This window comes from Pinus tabuliformis, chromosome 3_2, assembly GCF_031772625.1.
Source record: "Pinus tabuliformis cultivar Carrire ecotype Pingquan chromosome 3_2, CPIR1, whole genome shotgun sequence".
NCBI classification, from domain to species: domain Eukaryota; kingdom Viridiplantae; phylum Streptophyta; class Pinopsida; order Pinales; family Pinaceae; genus Pinus; species Pinus tabuliformis.
Window position 1 is genome coordinate 504191633 of NC_142302.1, and position 7284 is coordinate 504198916.

The 7284-nt window shown below is 39.3% G+C and overlaps 1 long non-coding RNA gene across 1 annotated transcript; it reads right to left on the bottom strand.

The window, feature by feature from the left end:
- Positions 1-280: 280 nt before the first annotated feature.
- On the bottom strand, positions 281-1690 carry LOC149181504 (uncharacterized). The gene is made up of 4 exons (XR_016257543.1): positions 1529-1690; positions 1174-1256; positions 926-1028; positions 281-819 (listed from the first exon to the last, which is right to left on the bottom strand). It is a non-coding gene; the product is annotated as an uncharacterized LOC149181504 (long non-coding RNA).
- Positions 1691-7284: the final 5594 nt, after the last annotated feature.

A 7284-nucleotide genomic window follows, 5' to 3' on the forward strand; every position in this document is an offset into this window, starting at 1 on the left:
TATTAATTGTCATGACTCATAACCAGTGACCAGATTAAATTCATAGGCATTGTAACTAAAGAAAAACTGTGCGAAATGCTCAAAGTCGAACATGAATTCATTGACCATACAATTAACATGAGAAATGCCCAAATTGAATTCATGTTCAATATAATTAACAGGAACAATACCTAAAATGAACTGGTGGGCATTGAAATTAACTTGGACAATGTTTGAATCGAATCCATATCCTACGATGAGAAATTACTCAGATATTCATATTCATAGGGAGATCGCTCAGGCTTCCACACGGAGGCCCTAGTAAACATTCTCCTACCATTTGAACGAGGACCCAAATCAATCACTTTATTGTTCAGATACAAATCCAAGTCAAAGGAAGGAACGAACAAAGAATTTAGAAACCCTATGGACCAGGAGTGTTTCCATCCTGACAAATTTTCACTTTATCACATATCACAACTTTAACATTAAATCTTTTGACCATTTGACAGTCGATTTCCTATACAAAGAGTTGGAACGAAAGCGGCATACAATCGATTCTGATTTTGGGGGCTGAAATTTCTTGAAGCGCTCAGAAATCGAGCACGAGGAAGAGAAAAAGGAGCTCGCTTTAGGAGTTACTGGCTAGGACAAGAGGTGCACTAGTGCGTGCTCCACGGCCAGGGTTTCTTAGCTTGAAAGCAATTCCAAAGACATTCTCAAAACAATTCCACACAAACAAGGTAGTTGTAGTTAAAGAATGTACCCGTGAGACAGGAAGAGCCTTCACTGAGAAATCAGTGATAGATTTGTAGGCAAAACAACTACCAACCGTGAGAACTTGCAGAACCAAGGAAACAAAATCAGAACGATGCAGAACTACAAGCACCACAACATAAAATTCCAAAGAAAGGCATGAAAATAAAAACCCATCAGAGCCACTAACCTTAGAACCCTTAGAACCTAGCAAAACTGCAACAGGGCACCAAAATCCTCAGAACGCCGCAGAATTGCAAAGACCGTTAAAAAACCCTCAGAATCCCGCACAACTGCAAGCACGAAAACATAACCCTCAAAACCCAAACAATTGCAAACACCTCACTAGCTTGAAGCACCACACTACAGGTTAAAAAATGTTGAATCAAAATATAGTCACATAAAAAACCAGAAAAAGAAAAAAAATCCCAATAAAACCTGCATTCAAGCCTTCGCTTTGGTCCCCGAATAACTGCAAACGTCGCACCAGCTCGAAACACCACACTACACAGTACAGGTCCCTGAACAATTGCAAATGTCGCACCAGCTCAAACCGCCATAGAATGACATAAAAAACCCCAAAAACACGTTAAAAAAACCCAATAAAACTTGCATTCAAGGCTCCGTCCTGGTCCCTAAACAACTGCAAATGCCACACTAGCTCAAACCGCCATACAATGACATAAAAAACCCCAAAACACAAAAAACCCAATAAAACTTGCATTCAAGGCTCCATGCTAGTCCAGATTGCACAACAAAAACACCATGATTTCATTAAAAAACCCAGTAAAACCTGCATTCAATGCTCCGTCTTGGTCTGGACTACACAAGAGTCACTGCCGTCATCCCTCAATTGTTGAAACGTGGATGTGGCAACGTAGTGACAGGGGCAACAAAATTCACCATGAAACCCAAGCTCAACATTGGATGGCAAAAAAATCAAAAAGTATGAGCAAAACCCTAATACCAAAGGATCCATATATAACATAATTAGCGATTGATATTTATCAGCGATTTAATTTATATACCCGTCATAAAACCAACCTCTAAAAAAAACTAAAAAAACATAGTAACGTAACCAAAACAAAACAAAATGAATTACACAATGAAACGTAATCGATGCGTGACCCAATGAAACGTAACGGGATAAAGCATTGATATCACATTCACACGACACCATTTCCCGCCCATCTCCAACGGTGCCGTTAAACAAGAAGACGGCAACCTTAGTGCTCTCTTTCCGAACGCATGTTACACATAAACCGGACGCTAAATGTACGGTCATACAGGAATTTAGGTGATAAAGTCATACCGATCCCACGCACTCGACTTTACAACGCACAGATTCACGCCGTCATATCCGCGGCTGCAGACAATCTCACTCGAGTAAGATATGGTGCAGGATGGTAGAAAGTCGAGTGCATTCTCCGTTTTTCATGAAATCGACAGGCTTTAGTCTTGCAATCAAGATCATCACTTTGACTAAGTAAGTAAACCGGGTAGGTGCATTTGAACGAATATCATCTTAATCATGGCGGCTCTCTGGTTCAGAGAAATGCCGGGAACATCCGGGTAAAGCCTTGCAATCAAGATCATCACTTTGACTAAGTAAACCGGGTAGGTGCATTTGAACGAATATCATCTCAATCATGGCGGCTCTCTGGTTCAGAGAAATGCCGGGAACATCCGGGTATCTGGATTGGATAGTGGAGTGATATGAATCTATTTTTGATGGTGAAAATAGATTCAATATCATCAAAAAAAAATTAAGACACCCAAAATTTTGAAATTTAATAATTATAATTTAGATTTACAAAAATCCATGTTCTAAAAAAATAAATAAGCAAAAACAATGCTATGTAAAAGTAAAAAGCAATTTAAAAAAATATACAAAAGAAAATAACAATAAAAAGCCATTAAAAAAACCATTAATAGAATTGAGAACAACAGTTTGCTTCAGTACAAGTTCCTTTGTATTTAACTTTTAAAAGTGAGAAAAAGTCTTGATGATAAGGAAAAAACGGACAATTTGAAAAGAATTTTGCAAATCATTAAATTTGAGACGGGGATTATTGACATCCTCTACTTATAAACCTTTCTCTACGTATAACTTAACCAGTGAGGAATTTAAGATGGGCAATTTAAATACTTGGAAGTAATTTACAAATTTTTAAACTGACTTGCAGAATTTTTAATTGTTATAATATTTTTAAAAAGGTTAATGAAATTCTGGAATAATTTTTGATAACTTAACCAATGAGGAATTTAAGATGGGTAATTTAAATACTTGGAAGTAATTTACAATTTTTTAAACTGACTTGCAGAATTTTTAATGGTTATAATATTTTTAAAAGGTTAATGAAATTCTGGAATGATTTTTGATAAAATTGTGTAAATTTTTTTGGAAATCTGAGTTATAGTGGCCGAAATTAAAAATTTGAAGTGACTTGAGATTTTTGATGGTAACATTCCATTTCCACTATCCAATGTAAACGCCATTGAAACACTTCTACCATGAAAAAGAAAAATTAACCATTCGAACTAATTTTGACTATCCAGCCGAAATCGACGCTGTGTAGGAAACGCCTTTGCAAAGTAAAAACAAAACACGTTCCGCATAACCTCGAATTCCATTTTCGCCCACGTGGCTGTGTTCTTGGTACAGTATTGTCACCCACGTGGTGAACATTATGGCCCAGTACGGTACTGTTATTTGTTGTTCTTGATGGCCAATTGAGTTGACTGGGTATCAACAGAAATACCTACTACGAAATTTGTTCCTTTAACAACTCTGGATTTATCATATAAGAAGGGGCAACATGTACATGCAAATTCGTGCGAAGGAGCTGAGTGGTCGACTGCCGCTGCAGTTATAGTTTATAATATTTAGTCTAGCAGCATCTCATCTCTGATGCCATACGTTCTTCTCCAACTCGTTCTCCCATTGTCATAACCTCAAGTCCAGAGTCATCTCTTGCTTAATATTTGTTAGCAGAATAGATTGAATACAGATGTAATGACCTCAGTAAATGTAAATGTGAATTTTACTATGGTAAAAGACAATATAGTAGTTGTTGTTTATGTTTAAAAGAAACAAAACTGTGATAAACTACATTATTGAATAAATTAAATATTTTCTTGAAATGCTGGCAGCGTCTGGGAGGTGGATTTCAAAGAAAGAGATCAGTTGTAATAATTGATTAGCACTGCCCTCCCAAACAGGAAAAGTCCTGGATGTAGGGAGGAAGTTCTGTGCTGTTGGGACAGACAGAAGGAAATCTTTTCTGAGAAAAGAGAAAAGAGAAATACAAAAGGAAAAAGGTTAAGTCTGGTAGAGACCAGATAACCAGGCACATAGTGCACAGATCTTGTTGAGGGATTGAGGCCTGCAAGATGGCTCGGGGGGAGAATACCGTCTGCGAGATGGATCTCATGGCTGGGTGGTAGAGCGGAATCAAGGTATAGAAGACTTGCTTAAGTACCTGTTCATAACTCTGGCGAATCAGGTATGATTTCCAATCGCAGAGTTTCCATTGAAAATTAAAGTGAGGAATGTACAGTAGACTTACAGTGGTTAAATGATAACTGTGTTTCATTCCCAAGATTACTGTCATGCTAATGAAATAACTGCCTAAATGTAGGATAAAATAAGGACAGGCTATTAAGTGTTAGGCATAACCGGAAAACTTGCTAACTGTTAATACAGCTACGCAGGTGTGGTTTTCGGTTAAACCACAGATTATAAAATGATTTACATAATGTAAAGCAATCAATGAGACAGAGTTAGTCTCAGGTCGGAAAACGAGTTAATGGAACCAGCATTCTGAAACCCTGAATACCGACCAACAGTTATCGAAACATTCTCTAATAAAAATAAGTGTGGAAATATCCGAGTCAGAGTATTAAGTACCGGCGGTAGGTTCTAAAGTGGTATTCATTAACAGACCAAAATAAACATATGCATATTGGTAAGACTCTGTTGAATAGTGAGAACTAACATACTATTCCATTCACAGAAGTAGTAAACATATTCGGTAAATGAATGAAATGAAGAACCATACCCTACTGTTACAACCCTATTAATAAATAGCATCATTTGCAGTTACAGCCACCGAAGAAACGGTTCAACACATAAACGACCACGAAATGAGATAACAGAGCAATGAAAATGTGTTTGTGACTGTAGAAATACTTGACTGTAGAAATACTTATACAAGTGAATTATGCGACTTACTGAATGAAAGAAAATTCGGTATGCCGACTACAGCAAACGGATACTATCCATAGCAAACAACATTGGCAAAAACATATGGTAATATCGGAACGATTTCCGTGAAAACTGTAGCGAAACGTAATGGAAATCAAGAGCTTTGCCGTCATTGAAGACGGGCAGCTTACCACAGTCAGAGACAGAAAGTAACTGTAAATAAGAAAACCTAACCGGAATTTATATTATCATTTAAGCACACAACCCATTTCCATAACGTTGCTCAGAATGCGAACCACCAGAGGGGGTTCGAACAGAGCCATATCCCAAACACATACATTTATATGAACTGAAAAGAAAACGAGTGCCTTGACAGTAAAAACCCTGGTCGGGTATTAACATGCGAATCTATATACAGAGGATTTTCCAAAAAGTAAAATAATCTGTATTCGTAACCGAAACTGTGCATCAGGGCCAGGCCCTGTATATTATCAAATAATAAGTGCATAAATCCCAATGTCTAAATTGTCGAAAGGGGCCACTGCCCATAACAAAACTAATCTAAAGATAGAAGAGACGGAGTACACGGGTCGCCATGGACTGTGCGCCCGGTGCTGGATATAGATTCAAATCATGAACAAACATATGTAAACCGTGAGGGTCCGCTCAGAAATACCTCAGCAAACCGAAGAAGGATTAACCAGTGCTCGAACGACGGACTGCCACAGTTCAACCACACGAATATATCAAGAGCGAGGACTATTGAGCTCTCATCTACAGAAGAAAGGGGTAATGAGAGGTTTAAACTCACCTGTAACCGTCGAGAGACAGTGTTATTGAGCCTAAAGGCTGTGACGCTGTTGAAGGAGAGCCATCGGACCCATCTGCACATTATGCCAGCAAAGGAATATATTAGATTGAACCGTGAGCAGTTAAAAGTTGAAAGCATGCCGAGAGCAAACTGTAAATAAACCTGAGGCCATTACCTGTGCAGGAGTAAGCCGAGCGCTTCACTTTCTTCTGAGCTTGGGTGAGGTGTGGATACGAAGTTGGAGGCCTCGATCCGGCATCAGAGCTCCGAGAGGAGTCGAAGAAATCTGTGGAAATGAGTTCTGGGCTCGCTCCGGTGGGGTTTTGAGCAGCCCTAAAACCCTCGACCCTTTCCATCCATTCGATCCGAGCAATAGATCCTGACCGTCGATGTATGGCGGGAAAACTGTGGTGGAGTAACCGAGGTCCCCAAGCCCGAGGTGTCACATGGTGGGGTGGGCAAGTCATGCCACCTGCCAAGTGGTGGACTAAGCTCATAAAGACTGTAGATGACCTGGCGCCTGCAATGGCTGCGGTCGGACCACCTAACTCCGCGTTATGTCAATACATCATGTACTGGGCAGGGTCATAGGATTAGAAGCTTAGGTGTGAATCATTTACGGCCAATCCAAATACCATGTAAGGCACATATAACAATGTAGCGCATAACCATATAGTAAGGTGTTGAAAACCGTCAGCAAATATTAACCATGTTACATAGTATATAGGTTGGTAAATGCACCATGTTCAATAACACATTCATATACGGTAACATTTAGTTAAGAGGTATTCCATGCAGTAAGCCAACTATATGGTAATCGTAAAAAAAATTTATGTATGGTTTAGAGGTGTGACAATTTGGTATCAGAGCCCAGTTACAACACTGTGGCCTCAAACATGACATGTTTCACTGTGCAGAAGCATACACCATGCATATATGAAAACTGATAATTTACTTAACTGTTGTTCTGTCTATGAAGGGGTGACACACAGAATTACAACAGCTAGCAGTTAAGCCAAAGGAAAAGGAAAAAGTAACGAAATGCAAGGAGACGGCAATAACCCTCGGGAAAATCCAGAGCTGTGGGTACAGTTGGGTGAGGAAACACGAAGTACCAACCTTGCAATCCTAGAAACTGTTCAGGAGTTGAAAAATGAGATGGCACGGTTGCGAGAGGACAACGCGCGTTTGACGGTAGAGCAGGAAAGAATTCTGAAGAGTCTGTCAGACAGGCAAAACCCACCTTTATCTAACCCCAGCGCGGAACAACAGAGGATGACAGAAGAACAAGACTATCAGATTGAACCTGAAAATTCAGATGGCAAAGAGGATCACTCTGATAATGTACCACAGCAGCAAACCTCAAAACGTCAAAAAATGGAGCTGCAGGGAGAATTCCGGAAGATTAAACCCCCACATTTCGATGGAGAACAGGAAGAAGCAGCAGAAGCATGGTTAATAAATATGAATAAATATTTTCAGTTGTATGAGTATGATCACAACTTGAAGGCGAGACTGGCTATTTTCCAGC